The following is a 20,708-nucleotide window of genomic DNA, read 5'->3' as shown; positions in this document are numbered from 1 at the left end:
TCTGCATCATCAACTGACTCAGAAAAACACATTCCTCTATTGGTGAGAGTTATATGTCATAAGTTGATAAAAAAAACCCACTTTTTCCAAAATGGCGGCTTTTCTGTTGATTTTATCTCCATAGCAACCATTTTATGTTTTGGTCCCCTCGGGAGGACGAACAGATTGACGTCAGTTTCGGACAAATCGGTAAAAGTAAACTTTTTGTCATCCTTAGCAACAGTGGTTTTATTCTAACCACGCCCACATTCCTTATATGTCCATATCCAGTGTTTTTCAATGTAATCTGTTTCAGGTATAAATGCATGCATTCAATTTTCACTGTATTGTATTGAAATGCATGGGAGTTATAACTGTGCGCCACTTTGCTAGCATGCCACGCGCACGCCGTTCAAAATCTACAACTTCTAATTCCAACATTTTTTCCACAGTAGCTTGCCATTGATGCCCAAAAAGTTTCGAGACAATCGATGAAAATTTCAACGACAAGTTTAAGTTTGAATCCAGTGGTAAAAGTGTTTTTTATATAAAATTCAAGATGGCCGCCTTTTCCCGAGGTCAAAGGTCGACGAAACTCCAAAGGTGATTGTAGACTTACGCTAAGGACATGCTCGTCAAATTTCGTGAAAATCGCTCGAAAAAAAGTTCATTTTTCCATATTGTGTAAAAACGCGAAAAACTCAAAATGGCAGATTTTGGCACAAAATGGCCGCCAAACCGTAGGTCGTGTCGCCATCACGTAATGATTTCAAAACTTTCTTTGGATATACCCAACAAAGTTATCTGGGTTTCGTTAGCCAATTCTTAAAAATAAAATCCGAAAAAATTTTTTTTTGCCGAGTCAGCACTTTTTTTTGCGATCGTTTTTTGTTTACCACTGCCACATTCCTTTATCGATTTTGTCGTATGTGACATCGTTTCGTTCAGTGTGGCCCAGGGTATCGCATATTTCAGTTTCAGGCTATTCCGATAAAATATGTGCGAGCTAGCTAAAATGGCGACGGTTGCGAATTCGCCACGCGCAGGCGTTTCAAATTCTACAACTTCTAATTCCAACATTTTGTCCACAGTAGCTTGCCATTGATGCCCGAGAAGTTTCAAAAAGATCGAAAAAAATCCCTAGGACGAGTTTCCGTTTGTATCCGTTACTAAAGGTGCTTTTTTTGAAAATTCAAGATGGCCGCCCGTTCCCAAAGTCAAAGGTCATGAAACTTCCTTGGCAGTTGTAGAATCGTGTTAGTGGCAGGTGTATGCAATTTCGTGAAAATCGCTTGAACAAAAGTGTCGTTTTCCCATATTGTGAAAAAACACGAAAATCGCCATTTCTCTGAGTTCGCCACAAAATGGCCGCCAAGCCGTAGGTCGTGTGGCCATCCCATAATGATTTCAAAACTTCTTTAGGATATCTCCAACACCCGTGTTTTGGTTTCGTAACTGTATCTTGAAAAAAAACAAAATCGGCTCCATTTGAGATTTCGGCTCCATTCATTTTTTTTACGGTTTTGCCGACTGTGAGAACATCGGGTTTGGGGGGGGGGCGTTCACTTCGCCGAAAATTCATTTTGAATTTATCCTAGGTGTGTGCCAATTTTGGTGAGTTTTCGAGTATGTGGCGGGGGTCAAATTTGAGCTCAAAGACGCAGTAAGAAAGAAGAAACGTAATAATAATTAAAGCCGCAAGCGGCGTTGTATGGCCCGCAGACGCAACCCGCATTCCACGCCCAATTCTACGCAACACCGCGGCTCTCTCCGCCCTTCACCGCCCTCACCGCCCACAAATTAAAAGATAGTCAAGGCTGGATTTGTTAATATTGCTAACTATACTAAATATGCTAATGTGACTAAAAGTCCTAGCATAGCGATTACCATAATCAACTCTCTCAGAAAAACACATTACCTAAAATGCTAACTATGCTAACTATGCTAGCTATGCTAATGTGGCTAAAAGTGCTAGCATTGCGATCAGCATCTTCAACTTACTCAGAAAAAAACATTACCTAAAATGCAAATTATGCTAACTATGCTAGTTATGCTAACATAGCTAAAAGTGCTAGCATAGCGATCAGCATCATCAACTGACTCAGAAAAACACATTACCTAAAATGCTAATTATGCTAACTATGCTAGCTATGCTAACATAGCTAAAATTGCTAGCATAGCGATCAGCATCATCAACTGACTCAGAAAAACACATTTCCTGAAATGCTAATTATGCTAACTATGCTAGCCATGCTAATGTGGCTAAAAGTGCTAGCATAGCGATCAGCATCATCAACTGACTCAGAAACACACATTACCTAAAATGCTAATTATGCTAAGTATGCTAGTTATGCTAACATAGCTAAAAGTGCTAGCATAGCGATCAGCATCATCAACTGACTCAGAAAAACAAATTCCTCCATTGGTGAGAGCTACATGTCATAAGTTGCTAAAAAACCCACTTTTTCCAAAATGGCGGCTTTTCTGTTGATTTTATCTCCATAGCAACCATTTTATGTTTTGGTCCCCTCGGGAGGACGAACAGATTGACGTCAGTTTCGGACAAATCGGTTAAAGTAAACTTTTTGTCGCCCTTAGCAACAGTGGTTTTATGCTAACCACGCCCACATTCCTTATATGTCCATATCCAGTGTTTTTCAATGTAATCTGTTTCAGGCATGAATGCATGCATTCAATTTTCACTGTATTGTATTGAAATGCATGGGAGTTATAACAGTGCGCCACTTTGCTAGCATGCCACGCGCACGCCGTTCAAAATCTACAACTTCTAATTCCAACATTTTTTCCACAGTAGCTTGCAATTGATGCCCAAAAAGTTTCGAGATGATTGATGAAAATTCCAACGACAAGTTTAAGTTTGAATCCAGTGGTAATGGTGTTTTTTATATAAAATTCCAGATGGCCGCCTTTTCCCGAGGTCAAAGGTCGACGAAACTCCAAAGGTGATTGTAGACTTACGCTAGGGACATGCGAGTCAAATTTCGTCAAAATCGCTCGAAAAAAAGTTCATTTTTCCATATTGTGTAAAAACGCGAAAAACTCAAAATGGCAGATTTTGGCACAAAATGGCCGCCAAACCGTAGGTCGTGTCTCCATCACGTAATGATTTCAAAACTTTCTTTGGATATACCCGACAAAGTTATCTGGGTTTCGTTAGCCGATTCTTAAAAATAAAATCCGATTTTTTTTTTTTTGCCGAGTCAGCACTTTTTTTTGCGATCGTTTTTTGTTTACCACGGCCACATTCCTTTATCGATTTTGTCGTATGTGATATTGTTTTGTTCAGTGTGGGCCAGGGTATCGCATATTTCAGTTTCAGGCTATTCCGATAAAATATGTGCGAGCTAGCTAAAATGGCGACGGTTGCGAATTCGCCACGCGCACGCGTTTCAAAATCTACAACTTCTAATTCCAACATTTTGTCCACAATTGATTGCCATTGATGCCCAAGAAGTTTCAAAAAGATCGATGAAAATTCCTAGGACGAGTTTTCGTTTGAATACCTTACTAAAGGTGCTTTTTTTTGAAAATTCAAGATGGCCGGCTCTACCCAAGGTCAAAGGTCAACGAAACTTCTTTGGTAGTTGTAGAATCGTGCTAGTGGCATGTATGTGCAATTTCGTTAAAAACGCTCAAACAAAAGTATCGTTTTCCCATATTGTGAAAAAACACGAAAATCGCCATTTCTCTGAGTTCGCCACAAAATGGCCGCCAAGCCGTAGGTCGTGTGGCCATCCCATAATGATTTCATAACTTCTTTGGGATATTTCCAACACGCGTGTTTTGGTTTCGTACCTGTATTTCAAAATATTTTTTTTTGGCCCCATAAGCGATTTTCGGCCCATTCATTTTTTTTACGGGAACGCTCGCCGTGATGTCATCGACTTCGGGGGGTTGACGTTTTCTTTGCCGAAAATTCATTTTCAATTTATCCTAGGAGTGTGCCAATTTTGGTGAGTTTTCGGGTATGTGGCGGGGGTCAAATTTGAGCTCAAAGGCGCAGATAGAAAGCGGAATAATAATTAAAGCCGCAAGCGGCGTTGTATGGCCCGCAGACGCAACCCGCCTCCACGCCCAACTCTACGCACCACCGCTGACCTCACCGCCCTCACAGCCCGCAAATTAAAAGCTAGTCAAGGCTGGATTTGCTAATTATGCTAACAATGCTAACTATGCTAATGTGGCTAAAAGTGCTAGCATTGCGATCAGCATCATCAACTGACTCAGAAAAACACATTATCTAAAATGCTAATTATGCTAACTATGCTAGCTACGCTAATGTGGCTAAAAGTGCTAGCATAGCGATCAGCATCATCAACTGACTCAGAAAAACACATTACCTAAAATGCTAATTATGCTAACTATGCTAGCTATGCTAATGTGGCTAAAAGTGCTAGCATAGCGATCAGCATCATCAACTGACTCAGAAAAACACATTACCTAAAATGCTAATTATGCTAACTATGCTAGCTATGCTAATGTGGCTAAAAGTGCTAGCATAGCGATCAGCATCATCAACTGACTCAGAAAAACACATTACCTAAAATGCTAATTATGCTAACTATGCTAGCTATGCTAATGTGGCTAAAATTGCTAGCATAGCGATAAGCATCATTTACTGACTCAGAAAAACATATTCCTCCATTGGTGAAAGCTATATGTCATAAGTTGATAAAAAAACAACTTTTTCCAAAATGGTGGCTTTTCTGTTTATTTTATCTCCATAGCAACCATTTTATGTTTTGGTCCACTTCAGAAGACGAACAGATTGACGTCAATTTCGGATAAATCGGTAAAAGTAAACTTTTTGTCGTCCTTAGCAACAGTGGTTTTATGCTAACCACGCCCACATTCCTTATATGTCCATGTCCAGTCTTTTTCAATGTATTCTGTTTCAGGCATGAATGCATGCATTCAATTTTCACTGTATTGTATTGAAATGCATGGGAGTTATAACAGTGCGCCACTTTGCTAGCTTGCCACGCACACGCCGCTCAAAATCTACAACTTCTACTTCCAACATTTTTTCCACAGTAGCTTGCCATTGATGCCCAAAAAGTTTCGAGACAATCGATGAAAATTCCAACGACAAGTTTACGTTTGAATCTGGTGGTAAAGGTGTTTTTTATAGAAAATTCAAGATGGCCGCCTTTTCCCGAGGTCAAAGGTCGACGAAACTCCAAAGGTGATTGTAGACTTACGCTAGGGACATGCGAGTCAAATTTCGTGAAAATCGCTCGAAAAAAAGTTCATTTTTCCATATTGTGTAAAAACGCGAAAAACGCAAAATGGCAGATTTTGGCAAAAAATGGCCGCCAAACCGTAGGTCAAGTCGCCATCACGTAATGATTTCAAAACTTTCTTTGGATATACCCGACAAAGTTATCTGAGTTTCGTTAGCCGATTCTTAAAAATAAAATCCAAAAAAATTTTTTTTTGCCGAGTCAGCACTTTTTTTTGCGACGGTTTTTTGTTTACCACGGCCACATTCCTTTATGGATTTTGTCGTATGTGACATCGTTTTGTTCAGTGTGGGACAGGGTATCGCATATTTCAGTTTCAGGCTATTCCGACAAAATATGTGCGAGCTAGCTAAAATGGCGATGGTTGCGAATTCTTCACGGGCACGCGTTTCAAATTCTACAACTTCTAATTCCAACATTTTGTCCACAGTAGCTTGCCATTGATGCCCGAGAAGTTTCAAAAAGATCGATAAAAATCCCTAGGACGAGTTTTCGTTTGTATCCGTCAATAAAGGTGCTTTTTTATGAAAATTCAAGATGGCCGCCCCTTGCCAAGGTCAAAGGTCAACAAAACTTCTTTGGTAGTTGTAGAATCGTGTTTGTGGCATGTGTATGAAATTTCGTGAAAATCGCTTGAACAAAAGTGTAGTTTTCCCATATTGTCAAAAAACACGAAAATCGCCATTTCTCTGAGTTCGCCACAAAATGGCCGCCAAGCCGTAGGTTGTGTGGCCATCCCATAATGATTTTATAACTTCTTTGGGATATCTCCAACACGTGTTTTTTGGTTTCGTTGTTCTAATTTGAAATATTTTTTTTTGGCCCCATAAGCGATTTTCGGCCCATTCATTTTTTTTACGGGAACGCTCGCCGTGATGTCATCAACTTCGGGGGGGTGACGTTTTCTTTGCCGAAAATTCATTTCACATTTATCCTAGGTGTGTGCCAATTTTGGTGAGTTTTCGGGTATGTGGCGGGGGTCAAATTTTCGCTCAAACTGTCCGTTAGAAACCAGAATAATAATAATAATAATAATAAAAAAACTTTCGAAAAACAATATAGAAGTTTTTGCAGTCAGGTGGCCTATGTATTTCAATGCAGCCTGTCTTTTACTATAGGCTGGGCATGTCTTTTTAGCTTTAAACCCGTCTTTTTAGGGCTTTTTGGGGCTTTTTTGGGTTTTTGTCGTCATTTTTGCGACTACAATTTTGTCGTTTTTGCGTTGGCGTTGTGCGTGTGTGTGTGTATTTTTGTTGCGTTACACAATTGTCGTGTCGTTTTGTGCTTTGGGCGACTTTTGACCCCATTTTTTGGCGTTTTGACGCGTTTTTTTGACGTTTTGGACCTTTTTGAGTGTTCGACCCTCGTACCAGTTACAATATGGTCCTTGCACTCTGTGAGTGCTGCGGGCCATAATTACAATATGGTCCTTGCACTCTGTGAGTGCTGCGGGCCATAATAATAATGAAACAAAGCAGAAACAATATAGAAGTTTTTGCAGTCAGGTGGCCTATGTATTTCAATGCGGCCTGTCTTTTACTATAGGCTGGGCATGTCTGTTTGGCTTTAAACCCGTTCTTTGAGGGCTTTTTGGGGCTTTTTTGGGTTTTTGTCGTCATTTTTGCGACTACAATTTTGACGTTTGTGCGTTGGTGTTCTGCGTGTGTGTGTGTATTTTTGTTGCGTTACACAATTGTCGTGTCGTTGTGTGCTTTGGGCGACTTTTGACCCCATTTTTTGGCGTTTTGACGCGTTTTTTTGACGTTTTGGACCTTTTTGAGTGTTCGACCCTCGTACCAGTTACAATATGGTCCTTGCAGTCTATGACTGCTGCGGGCCATAATAATAATAAAAATGAAACAAAGCAGAAACAATATAGAAGTTTTTGCGGTTAGGATTTCCTATGTATTTCAATGCGGCCTGTCTTTTACTATAGGCTGGGCATGTCTTTTTGGCTTTAAACCCTTCTTTTGAGGGCTTTTTGGGGCTTTTTGGTGTTATTGTCGTCATTTTTGCGATTACAAATTTGACGTTTTTGCGTTGGTGTTGTGCGTGTGTGTGTGTATTTTTGTTGCGTTACACAATTGTCGTGTCGTTTTGTGCTTTGGGCGACTTTTGACCCCATTTTTTGGCGTTTTGACGCGTTTTTTTGACGTTTTGGACTTTTTGAGTGTTCGACCCTCGTACCAGTTACAATATGGTCCTTGCACTCTGTGAGTGCTGCGGGCCATAATAAAAATAATAATGAAACGAAGCAGAAACAATATAGAAGTTTTTGCAGTCAGGTGGCCTATGTATTTCAATGCGGCCTGTCTTTTACTATAGGCTGGGCATGTCTTTTTGGCTTTAAACCCGTTCTTTGAGGGCTTTTTGAGGCGTTTTCGTGTCTTTGTCGTCATTTTTGCGACTACAATTTTGTCGTTTGTGCGGTGGTGTTGTGCGTGTGTGTGTATATTTTTGTTGCGTTACACAATTGTCGTGTCGTTTTGTGCTTTGGGCGACTTTTGACCCCGTTTTTTGACGTTTTGACGCGTTTTTTGACGTTTTGGACCTTTTTGAGTGTTCGACCCTCGTACCAGTTACAATATGGTCCTTGCACTCTGTGAGGGCTGCGGGCCATAATAACAATAATATATATGTAAATATGATAATAAAATAAATTTAAAAAATGATTACGCCAAGTGTTATAAGCAGGCATGCACCACCAGGGCTCAGTGTTACAACACAAGAAAACAGGAGAGTGATACGTTCACCCTCCTGCTGCTCAGCCGTACTCCCTCTGGAGGTCGCTCTTCCTTCTCTGTCTGTTGCTTCTACCCACAGCTGTTTCTCATGTTACTTTGATTTGGCTCCTTTTTAAGGTCTCTGTCCCTGCATATGTTTGTCGCAGCGTCTTGTTTGGATATTGTCTGTTTGGTTTAGCGCTTTGGCATTAAATAGCCTTCAGAGTACATTCAGTCTCCTTGTTCTTCCTGCATCTGGGTTAACCCCCTTGGTTTCTCGTAACAGAGAGTCGTTGAAAGTTGCTACTTGGGGACAGTTTTGAGCTCATTAAAGTATAATAGTATTGGGCCCCACACAGATAGAACTTTGACTCTGGACCCCCCCTAGTGAGTATTTAATCTTTTCTAGCTCCTGCACTAATAGCTTGCATGATTGAATGAATGAATGAAATACTTCACACTAGTTGGTTTGAAGGCATAAGTATGCGTGAGTGAACACTATCTGTTTTGTGTACATGTTGACATGTGGATATTTTTGCAGCTAGCAGGTGTGTTGATAACATTTGAGTGTGTGTGTGGACAGGCCCCGCCCTTTGAGATTTCATCCAGTAAACATCCAGTAAACTTGTTGCTTTATGCTGCTTCATGGTCTTATCCCCCCTCCCCTCCTATTATCACCCTCCTACCCCCCCTCTCTAACATCCCTCTCTCTTCTTCCCTTCTTTCCTTTTCCGTCCGGTCCAACACCAAAGATTTTCAAATATGATTGTAATTAGTAAAGTTTGGCCTCAATTACAAAAGGGGTTTATTCAGACATACCTCTGGTTTGTCTGAAGATTAATAACCCCTCTTGTTAAAGTAAAATATGTCCAACACAAGAGTCCCTCAGTTCTCATCTGTCTGCCCAGCTGTTGGACAGGACAAGTTTAGAAAAAAAAAAATCTTTTCTAGCTCCATAAATTGTAACAAGTCACTAAACCATAGAGACACAGAGTAGTAAAATCCTTCTACGTGCAAGTAGTGTTGTAAAAGCAGTGATATGTTTATTTTGTTTACTTAGAGTGGATTGTTTTCTACGTGTGATGCCGAATATAGCCATGGCAGAGTTTGGATGAAGATTAATTTTGAGAGCTTGTGACATTGTTTTAAAAATGACAGACCAGTAGGACGTCAGAGATGGACACAGTCAGAACATATGTGTTAATTCACAGCTGGCTTCTACATTGGGATAGATCTTTGCTAGTTTAGCTTTGGAGTAGTGGACACGATGTAAAACTTTCAATTGTATTAAGTTCAATTTTGCAACGGAGGAGCTGCCATTTACTTTCAGTAAAGCATCGTTCCATATGTCGTCCTCCAAAGCCAGTTCCTCCCCCATCTCATGCACCCAGTCTGTCCGGTTTTTACCAAGGTTTGGGGTTTTTACGGAAGTTATCTGATCATATATTCTTGAGATAAATCTTTTAAGAAGTACTGGGGTTTCTAAAAGTGCTTCTATACCTGAGCATGACGGCAAAAATGGAAAGTCTGAGGTGTGACACTGATGGAAGTGGCGAATTTAGAAGTAATGGAATAGGCTAGACCGGGGTAGATTAAATTTATGTGAAAGATCATCAAAGCTGGCAAAAACTGAGCTTCTGTACATGTCTTGAACAAATGAATACCTTGCTTTTTCCAAAGAATTAAACCAGAGTCCAGTCTAGCATGGGGAAACAAAGGAGTCCTGTTTATGGGACTAAAATGTAGGAACTCCCCACAGTCAAAGTTCTGTATGAAATGAAACCGTATTTTAAGAGTATTTATGACGACTGGGTTATCTGTGTATTTAAGGGCAGAGATAGACAAGTCAGAGGTGACCAGAGCACGGAGGGAAGTTGAAATGCATGATGCATCTTCAAGAAGGCACCAGTCCACATCAGGACTGTGGAGCCAGTGTAAGATATTCTTTACATTTGAAGCCCAGTAATAAGCTAAGATAAAGATAAGATAAAGATACTTTATTGATCCCAGCTTGGGAAATTGTTGCAGCATCGGCGTTAGGCTCAAGATACAAACATATACTCAATAGACGACAACAGAGAACCGGAACAATCAATCGGAAAGGAACATCAGTGAATTAGAACAGTTGTATTGCGTGGCACATCAGGAGAAAAAAACCGACAGACCATAAATGACATTATCTATTGCACACGGATGACAAGTTATAGAGTCCAATGGAGTCAGGTATGAAGGATCTCCTGTAGCGGTTGGTGTGACAGCGAAGCTGCCTTAGCCCGTTGGAGAAGGATCTCCTCTGAACATCCAGTACAGGATGGAGAGGATGCTCAGGATTATCCAAGATGGATACCAGCTTATTTAAAAGTCCTCCTCTCCATCACAGATTCAAATGTGTCCATTTTACAGCCAATTACAGAGCCAGCTCTTTGTTCGTTCTTTGTTCAGTCTATTACTGTCCCTAGCAGATATGCTGCCCCCCCAGCAGACCACCGAGAAGAACAAAGTACTGGCCACAACAGACTGGCAAAAGATTTCAAGCATCTTGCTGCACACATTGAAGGACCTTAGTCTCCTCAGGAAATGGAGTCTGCTGCTGGCCTTCTTATACACAGCAGTGCTGTTGCTCTTCCAGTTCAGTCTGTGGTCGATGGCTACTCCCAAGTACTTGTACTCCTCTACCTCTGTCACATCACTGCCAAAGATGCTGAGAGGCTGGGAAGCTGGTGTTTTTTTCCTGAATTCCACCACCATCTCTCTGGTCTTTTCCACATTCAGCAGCAGGTGGTTTGCTCCAGACCACCTCACAAATTTATCCACAAGTTCCCTGTACTCCTCCTCCCGCCCACCATTAATGCAGCCAACAACAGCAGAGTCATCAGAGAACTTCTGAAGATGGAAAGACTCTGAGTTGAACTGGAAGTCACTGGTGTACAAAGTGAACAGGAAGGGAGAGAGCACAGTTCCCTGTGGGGTTCTCCACACTGCTCGTCACCAAGTCAGACAGGACACCGTCCAGCCGGACAAACTGCGGCCTGTCTGACAAGTAATCAATGATCCAGGAGACCAAGGTGCCTTCCACACCCATCTGATGCAGCTTCTCACCCAGTAACCAGGGCTGGATGGTGTTGAACGCACTGGAGAAATCAAAGAATGTGACCCTCACAGTATCCCCCCCTCCATCCAGGTGAGAGTGAGCACGTTGCAGCAGGTAAATAACAGCATCCTCCACCCCCAGGCGTGGCTGGTAGGCAAACTGAAGTGGGTCCAGAGATGGTTTCACCAGAGGTCTCAGGTGGGACAACAAAATCCTTTCCAGCACTTTAGCTACATGGGATGTGAGGGCAACAGGACGGTAATCACTGGGTCAAGAGGTTGCAGTCTTCTTGGGAACAGGAACCTGACACGCGGTTTTCCAGGTGGCCGGCTGAAAATTGGGAAAGGCTAAACTGCCTTGATTTTTAGACCTCTGTAGCAATTCAAGCCGTATCGTAGGTTTCCTTCCACCCCAAATACATGAAACAAAAGCCTTATCAAGAGATTTTAAAAATAATTTGGGGATATATAGTGGGATGCACTGAAAAAGGTAAAGAAATTTGGGGAGTAAAGTCATTTTGATACAATTAACCTTTCCTGCCAGGGATAGGTGGAGAGTTCTCCACTTTTTTAGGTCTAATTTAGTCTTTTCTTTCTTTTTTTGATGGAGATGTTGCATATCTCTTGTAATATTGATACCCAAGTACTTAAAGCCATTTGTGCACATTTGGAATGGGAAGGCACCATTTTGTATTTGGAGAGCAAGATCATTAACAGGGTACAATTCACTTTTACTTAAGTATAATTTGTACACAGAGAAAGCCCCAAAGTTCCTCAAGGCATGAATTATGTGAGAGACGTTTAGAATTGGGTCGGACAAATATAACAATAAATCATCTGCATACAAAGATACTCTATGTTCCTTACAGCCCCTATGGATTCCACTAATTGATGGTAAAAGTTTTAAGTGTGATAGATAAGGGCTCTATAGCTAAAGCGAATAGTAGTGGGCTGAGAGGACAGCCCTGGCGAGTACCCCGTGACAACTGAAAATATTGTGACCGCTTACCATTACTAATTACGGAGGCTTTGGGTGATTTATACAAAAGCTCCATGAGATGAAGTTGGGACAATAACCAAATTTCTTTAAACATGCAAATAGATATCTCCACTCCACCCTATCAAAGGCTCTCTCCGCGTCAAGTGTAAGTACCACTTCTGCCTCTGATGCAGAGGCAGGACAATAAATTATGTCAAAAAGTCGGTGTACATTTTTGAATAAGTGGCGCCCTGGCATAAAACCAGTTTGATCATCAGAGATCACGTCCTGTATTGTGGCTTCTAGACGAAGAGAGAGGGCTTTAGCTAAGATCTTTGCATCGCAGTTGAGGAGAGAGATGAGTCGGTATGAGCTACAGTCTTTACCATCTTTACCTGGTTTGAGCAAAAGGGTAATTGATGCTTCGGTTAATGTCTTGGGGAGGGAGTCACGGGATAGTGTCATGATGTGAGACTTTGAAGCAGACCCAGAAGCTGGAACCCGAAAGGATAACAGTAGAGATTTATGGTAAGTATATTAGATTTAATTTTCTTGCAGGGGGTTTTCCAAAGTGGTAAAAGGTTTCAGATTGCTGGTGAGTAGCAAGGCGACGTGGCGTGGCTGGAGGACTTCTGTGAAGGCTGTGAGGGCATGAACAGCTGACGAGGCAAGCGTGGAATGATCAGACCGTCCCGGAGGGAATCCCAGGTAGCACTCGTGGTGAAAACGTCCTGGAAATGAGACGATAAGGCATAATAACTAAAACAATAATTTTTCTTAGGAATAAACATGAGTAACCTGACAAGCACCATGGATGAGCAACAAACTGGCGATGAATACTGGCTATGGATCTCCTTAAGAAGGCAGCAGGGCTAATGAGGTGAGTGGAAACAGCTGGGAATCCTCCAGAGCAGAGCAGAGTGGCTGACGAAGTGAGTGGCAACAGCTGGGAATCCTCCAGAGCAGAGCAGAGAGGGGTGGGGCTGACAGAGGCACCATGACAGATACAGAGTCATTAAACATATCAAGAAGTATTGGGGATAGTTTGTTTGAGAAGTTTTTTAAAAATTCTAAAGGGTACACGTCTGGGCCTGGAGCCTTACCATTTTGCATTGAGTGTATTGCATTAGTGATTTCTTTATGGTCCAGTGGAAGCTCAGCATTGGTCCTGTGTATTTCTGTTACTAAGGGGAATTCTAAGTTATTTAAAAACGTTTCCATTATCGAGTAATCTTCTGTCATTTCTGACATATACAGGTCGGAGTAAAATGAAGTAAAGGCTTCGTTGATTTCTGCTGGGTCAATAGTCAGTGTGCCATCTTTTTTTGTTATTTGGGGGATAAGTTGAGCAGCTGAGCGACACTTCAGTTGGTGTGCTAAGAAACATCCAGCTTTGTCGCCATGTTCATAGAGGTATCCCCGTGATTTTAACAGGAGCTGTTCTGTTTTTTTGGGTGACATCAAATTATATTTTGTTTGGAAGTCCAGTCTCTTTTTATAGAGTTCAGGGGTAGGGAGACGCAGAACACTGATTATCCACTTTAGATATAGATGTAATAAGCTCTTCTTGTGTAGTCCTTTTCATTTTGTTTATTTTAGCTAAATATGAAATAATCTCACCCCTGATAACAGCCTTTAATGTTTCCCAGAGGATAGAAGGTGAGATGTCATCTTTTTGGTTAGTTTCTATGAAGTCGTCTATTCTTTGGAATATCATTTTGCAAAAGCTATCTTCAGCCAAGAGGTTTCTGTCAAACTTCCAGTGGGGTTGTTTCAGTTTATAATAAGGAAACACAAGATCCAGTAGTACAGGAGCGTGGTCAGAGTCAATTATGGATGAGTATTCAACTTTTGAAACAAATGAGAGAAGATTCTGGTCAACGCAAAAATAGTCTATTCGACTATATGAATGATGTACAGGGGGGAAAAAAGAATATGATTTACTTTGTGGATACAAAACACGCCAATGGTCAACACCTCCTATTTTGTTCATAAAATTTGATAGGAGTTTGACTATTTTGGAAATGTTTGTTGATTTAGGATTGGAACGATCAAGTGTTGGATTTATTACACAGTTCAAGTCTCCACCAAAAATTAACTGGTGTGAGTTTTTTTATGAATTAGTACGACTGTTCCGCAGGTTCTAGAATTAAGATTAGAATGAAATATATTACCAACCCAACTTTTTATAAGTCTAACTTGGTTTTAACCAGTAAGTGAGTTTCCTGAAGAAAGGCAATATCACATTTCAAATGTTTTTTTTTTTTTTTTAATTATTCAACACAAATAGAACAAATATGTATGACAGGAACAATAGTCATAACAACAACAATGTCAGGGGATGGTACATGTATTACAAAAAGATTACAGATGCTATAAATTGAAAATATTCAGAGACAAACAGTTTTGATAAACATGTATGGGCTTTTTGTTTAAACTATTAGAAATAGTATGTAAATAAGATTCTAATTCTTTAATTATAAAAGGGAAATAAAGTTGTGATGAAGAAAACTTTGATTTATGAATATGAAATTTACCAAATATTATAATTAGATTAATTGCCAATTTTACGTTTGATCTTATTTTTTTTTCGTGTAGGCCAAATATGATATGTTCAAATTTCATCTGATATTGTGAATCTAACTTATAATTTATAAAACGTGCACAATCTTTCCAAAGTTTTTTAGTAGTATTACAATTCCAAAAATAGGTGACTGATTGTTTCTGGGTGTTCTTTACAAAAGGCACAGTTGGGGTCCACATTTCAAATGTTTAAGGTGATTAAATATCCTAGCTTGTTTAGCAGGTCCATTTAAACCTTTTACATTCTAAGTAATGAAACATACAGCAGCTCCTCCTGCATCAGCACTGTTCACCATATAAAAAAATAAAAGAGAAAAAGACCCAGAACTGACAGCCAGGGTGCACACCTTATTAATTACTTTATCAAAGCAAAAAAGCAGTCTATGCTGCAGAAATTGACGACGTCCCCTTCCCCACCCTTAAACAAAACCCCGTTTAGACCTAAACTAAGAACTAAGCTTATACCTGTCCTTCTCCATGAGGCAAGCTGCAGGCTAAACCCTATTTTTCCTACGAACTTCTGGTAGCACAATTCCTTATGTTATGCATAGGGCTCCCAGCTCTTTGAAATAGAACATAAGCACTAAAGTGCAGATAATCATTAGTGAACAACGGAAGTGTTAACTAATAATTTAAATGGGAAAGAAAAAAACAACTAAATAATAATGACCATGAAAAAAATAATTAAAATTCTGTTACAGAATTGTAGACCACTAATCATTTCTTAGCATGTGTATAAAGGTCAGATCCTGAGGCTGAATACGTTTAAAAAATCTAAAAAAATAAATAAATTAAAAAAAACACAAGAACAAAAAAAACAAATATAATAAAAGTAAAATAAAACACACACACACACACACACATGTATAAACTAAGGAATCCCGACGCACGACGGTGGTTATGTCAGTTAGTGGTTTTTGGCTTAAGATAGCATGAAATACTCACACTTTGAGTCCAGAGTTAACATGCTCAAATTTCTGGTTGTAAAATATCTGCGCTTCGTCAGGCGAGTCGATAGTCAGTACGTTGTTGTCGAACATCACTCTCAGCCGGGACGGGTAGAGCAGGTGGAATTTGACATTCTTCTGGTACAGCGCTCGTTTGACGCGGTTAAATGCCGCTCTCTTCAGCGCCGCACTGACATCCTGGTATATTCTGATGGTGGCACCCTGGTATGTCAGTTCATGACTCCAGGCCCAACACAGCGCTGCTTCTTTTTGCTGGAAGAAAAGCAGACCAGGAACGTACGAGATGATCTTTGGCTGAGTTTGGTGGTCGGGGTCCGGTATGCTCTCTCAAGCTCAGGCGGTGCGGGAAAAACTTCGGGTCCCATCAGCTGTATCAGCACAGTTTTCGCTGCCTTCGGGGATGCTCAGAATGCGGAGATTAGATCTCCGTATTTAGAAGTCCGTATTTTGAGTTTTTAACAAAACTAGAAGCCTTCAAGTTTCTCTTGCAGCCAAGATTACAATTAGGAATAAATACAAAGGACATCAGCTGATCATCTGTGAGCACAGAGGCTCTGACTGGAGAAAGAAGTGAGACGTTAAACGGCTCCAACAGCCAATAACCTGTTAGTAGCCAGTTAAATGCTACTAAAGGGACAAAAATGGAAGATGAAAGATTTGACAAGTTTCTCCAGCAGCCAAGCCAAGATTACAATTAGGAATAATTATTGAACAATTTATGGTCGTTTTCACTCATGACATAGTTCTGATGTCACCTCTATCACATCTGCCACATCTATCATCTGAGGGTTTCCCACAAACATTTGCTCTTATACTGCAGTGAATGTACATTATTCTACCAAGAGGTGGCGCTAACTTTCCATTTTACTGAATTTAACAATAATCTTTACACCTGTTACATTCCCCCCCTCAAATTCTGTTAAATTTGAGTTTTAGTTTGATTTAATTGAAGTGTCATGCACTCATGTGTCCAGCCTGCATGGGCTTATATGACACTGGAACACAGAAAATGGCCATCCCATGACTAAAATAACAATAAACAATAATCCATCCAATCAGAGTCTAACAGAATACAAAGTGTCCATTTTTATTGTCCATGTCTTTGCTAAAAAGTTTCCAAACAGAAAAATTCCCTTTCCAACGTAAAATCTTCATAAAACCAAAACAAATCAAAACATTTCTTTTCTATGACATCAAACAAAGAAAGTCGTTTTTTTTTCATACAAAGGACAATAAAACAGAAAATAAAATTCATCCTCCACCACTTGCAGCTCACAGAGTCTTTCCTCCTCTGAACGCCTTTGAAGCGCTCTACTTCCACCTGTAGGGAGGGCACTCCTGCTCTGAGTGGAGAATCTTTGTCCTCTTTTTGAATTGGACCTAACATATATACATACACACACACACACACAATATACCTTAATTAATTGCTTCAATTGGTAACAATTAATTGACGTAAGTTTATTTAACCTAATTTCTTACGTCTATCCAACTCATTTATTGTTTATACAACTCAAATTTACATATTTATCTAATAATAATAATAATAATGAATATATGACGCCTTTCTAGACACCCAAGGTCACCTTACAGATAGAAAACAATTAAATACAATTAAAAGAATGAAACTTAAGTTCAAAACAAAACAAAAAAGTTGAATCATAAATTAATTAGGGTGGATATGCTTGTCTATAGAGGTGGGTTTTGAGATTTTTAGCAAACTGGGGGAGTGAGTCCATGTTCCATAAACCTGAGGGAAGTGAGTTCCAGAGCTGACTCTGGGGGCAGAAGGGCTCAATGCTCTGAACCAAACCAGAGGTATGTCTGAATAAACCCCTTTTGTAATTGAGGCCAAAATTTATTAATTTCAATCATATTTGAAAATCTTTGGTGTTGGACCGGAAGGAAAAGGAAAGGAGGGAAGAAGAGAGAGGGATGTTAGAGAGAGATGTTCTTCTAAAATGGATGGTGGAATGCAAAAAGAATGAGGGAGCCCAGCCATCCCCACACCAAGACCCCCGCCGCAGCAGCAGCGGCAGCCAGAACCCCCCAACGCCACACGGCAGCAGGCGGAGAACAACCGCCCCCCCGGGCGATCACATCCGCCACCCAAGCCAGGGCCAGCAGGACCGCCGCGAGGCCCCCAGAGCCAGAGAGCAGGGAAGCACGGGGGGAAAGACCAGCCGCCCCCGCCCAGCAGGGGAGCACCCTGGGGAAAAGGGGGGCCCACAAGGGCTGTGTGTGTGTGCATGTGTGTGTGTGCTTATGTTTGAATGTATATTTTGAGGAGTAAAGGGTGTGTGTACTAAGGGGGTGCAGTTAAAATTGGCGGGTAGGGCACTAAGGGGACATCTCCTGATTACTCACAGTGATGTCCCCTCACCCTCCCCACCAAGGGGCCCTAAATGTCTAAGTTGCGGTTAAAATTGGCGGGTAGGGTGCTAGGAGGACATCTGCTGCTTGCTGGCAGTGATGTCCAAGCACCCCCCTTACCAAGGGCCCTACATGTCTAAGGTGCAAATAAAACCGAGGGGGGGGCATTCCATATGGCAACCGTGATCCCATGGTTGCCGTATGGATCATTTCTCTAATCTCTAATCATTTCTCTAACTCTAACATTGCTTGACTTGGCTCTAGGGGTGCTATATAAACTCATTATCCTCTACCTCCCTCTCACTCATGGTGCAGAAAGAATTAAACATAATAGGACAAATAACTCGGCAAAACACAGTAAAAAAGCCAACTACAACTAAAAAAAAACAACTAAACACATTTGGTCAAAAACCCACACAATCCCTTGCGGTGCCGATCTAACAGCAGCACCAAAGTTACACCTACTTAATTGAATTAATTTCAATGAAAGTAAAATAACTGTCTGATAATTAAACATTATTTTTAAGCTGACTAAATTTAAGAAATTATTTATCTTAACTGAAGCAAATAATTAAGTTAGATCAAAGTAAAAAAGTTTATCTTTCCAACATCCATATGTGGTCCTATCGCCCTCTCACGGTGGAAAAAGTATTATCTGAGCTTCTTCATCCACTAAATCATCTTCAAATGGACACGCCATGCTGCTTCACCTCTCTGAAAACAAACTAACTTTCAACTAAACCTGCTCCATACCAGTTTATGTTCAGAGCATGAGTTGCTAAGCAACTTGACATACCCTAGAACATATGCATCCCCCCTCCACTATGCATATTACACCCGTCCTACAGAAGCTTCACTGGCTACCAGCGCCTCTTCGAATTAATAATAAAATCCCTATTCGGACTTTCAAAGCCATCCATAACCTCGCCCCTCCATATCTATCTGACCTTATGTTTCCACTCCCACCCGCTCCCTCAGGGGGGTTTTCCAAAAAGCAGGTTATGCTAGTTACCACGGTTAGTTTGAGGCTAAGGATGCGTATAACCTCAGCTTTTGGTTCCAAAAACGGAGGTATGTTTCAGGGTATCTCAAGTTGCCATCGCAACTCATGCTCTGACCATAACCTGGTCTGGAACCTTCAACCTTTAGCTGAAGGTTAGTTGTTTTCAGAGAGGATAAGCAGTGTGGCTTGTCCATTTGAAAATGATTTACTGCAGGGGTCCCCAAACCTTTTCCAGTGAGTGGCACATGACGTTTCCACTCTCTGATCGGGGGCCGGTGTCATGTTTCTCAAAGCAGGATGAACCCAGATGCTGTAACCCAGAAGGAAGACAGGCAAGTGTTTTTGGCGAGAAAGAATTTATTGTTTCTCCAGAGATGTAGGTGGTTGGAGCTGGAAGTGGTCGGACTAAGTCATGGCTGGTGGCGTGGCTGGAGGGCTTAGCGTGGTTACCGTGAGCCGTGAGATCTTCAGGCTTCTTGGGAAAGTTGAATGGAAGGTCCACGGTGACGTCACTCGTGAGAGGTTGGTTTTCCTGAGACAGGAGAATAGGATTAGAACGAGAACAAGGCAATAGCAATCAGAGCATAACTTAGACCAGGGTTAGTCACCATAAGGGGTAAAGAACTGGCGATGAATTGTGGCGTTGGGTCTCCTTTTGAGCATCAGCAGAAGATGAGCTGAGTGACGACAGCTGGTGGCAATCAGGAGGAGCAGAGCTGGCAGAGCTGGAGGGGGGAGGAGTCTGACAGGCACCGTGACAGTACCCACCCGTCAACGACCGCCTCCAGGCGGTCCGGGACGCCAATACGGGTGAGCCCGATGGAAGTCGGAGATGAGGGACCGGTCCAGGATAAGGGAATGGGAGACCCAGGAGCGTTCCTCCGGACCGTAACCCTCCCAATCCACGAGGAACTGGTGGCCACACCCCCGGTGGCGGACGTCCAAAATCCGACTGACCATAAAGGCAGGGGCGCCATCAATGACCGTTGTGAAATTTGAAATGTGAAATGAAGGTTGGACTTTGAGAGCAGCAGGGAGCCGGAGGCTGACACAGGAGGGGTCGATGACCTTGTCAATGGTGTAGGGTCCAATGAAACGGGGGCGAGTTTGCGAGAGGTAGCTTGAATGGGAATGTTCTGAGAGGACAGCCAGACCTTTTGACCGGGAAGGTAAGTAGGTCCCACCACCCTGTGACGATTAGACGCACAGCAGTTGTTCTCCCTCGTGCGGAGTAGCGCAGCCCTGGTTTTGTGCCAGATGTCTTGGCACCGGCGGAGATGGTCCTGCACAGAGGGAACTGCGAGATCCAACTCGTGAGAGGGGAACAGTGGCAGTGGTCGCCCAGAGCGGCCTCAAACGGGGACAGGCCTGTAGCAGAGGAGGGGTGAGTAATGTGATCATATTTTTTTTTAACTTGTTCTGTCTAACAGCTGAGCAAACAGATTAGAGCTTAAGGCCTTTTGTGTTGGACAGGTTTTACTATCACAAAAAGAGGTTATATAGCTTCGAGAAACAGAGTGTAGATTTGTATAAACCCCTTTTTGTTGTATATTTTTTATTTGTTTGTTACATTTAGTGTGTGTGGGGAGGGAGAAGGGAAGAATGTGAGGGGGGTGGAAGAGAGGTGAGAAAGTGGGGGATACAAGTACTTCATTGTGAGCATATTCAGCCCAAACGAGATACCTGGACCAGTCAGTGGAGTTCTGGTCGGCGAGACAACGTAGCGAGGTTTCAAGTTCTTGATTA

At 41.6% G+C, this 20,708-nt stretch overlaps 2 protein-coding genes across 2 annotated transcripts in view; both read left to right on the top strand.

The window, feature by feature from the left end:
- LOC144986810 (uncharacterized) overlaps positions 1-20,708 on the top strand; it is a 508,483-nt gene that overhangs the window by 184,595 nt on the left and 303,180 nt on the right. The window lies entirely within an intron of this gene.
- The window catches only part of LOC144987228 (uncharacterized), a 431,641-nt gene that overhangs the window by 143,198 nt on the left and 267,735 nt on the right, over positions 1-20,708 (top strand). The gene's annotated exons all lie outside the window — the stretch shown is intronic.

Source organism: Oryzias latipes, chromosome 2 (genome assembly GCF_053564925.1).
Source record: "Oryzias latipes strain Hd-rR chromosome 2, Olatipes_Hd-rR_3.1".
Lineage (NCBI taxonomy): Eukaryota > Metazoa > Chordata > Actinopteri > Beloniformes > Adrianichthyidae > Oryzias > Oryzias latipes.
Note: the sequence above shows the minus strand (reverse complement) of the source record. Positions and strands in the feature narration are given on the sequence as shown.